Here is a 380-nt window from a genome sequence, read left to right as displayed (position 1 = left end):
TGACCTAGAATACGTTGTAGAGGCGCGTCATATTGGTCAAAGTGGAAATAAAGGCCATAAAAGTGCAAAAACCAATTAATTTAGCATGTCAGAAAAAATGGCGAAAGAGGCAATAGTATAGTATGTCGAAAAAAGTCAGATTTCGACCCCTCCTAAAAATGGCAAAAAATGACATAGAATAGCTCGTAGAGACCCGTTATAGTATACAAAGTGGGACTAAAGGCCAAAAAAGTGCAAGAACCAATTAATTTAGCATGTCAAAAAAAATGGCCAAGAAGGCAATAGTATAGTATGTCGAAAAAAGTCAAATTTTGACCCCTCCTAAACATGGATCAAAACTACACAGAATAGCTTGTAAAGACGCATTATAGTATAAAAAG

The sequence above is a fragment of the Plectropomus leopardus genome, chromosome 2, assembly GCF_008729295.1.
Source record: "Plectropomus leopardus isolate mb chromosome 2, YSFRI_Pleo_2.0, whole genome shotgun sequence".
Taxonomy (NCBI): domain Eukaryota; kingdom Metazoa; phylum Chordata; class Actinopteri; order Perciformes; family Serranidae; genus Plectropomus; species Plectropomus leopardus.
This window is presented reverse-complemented; position numbering follows the sequence as displayed.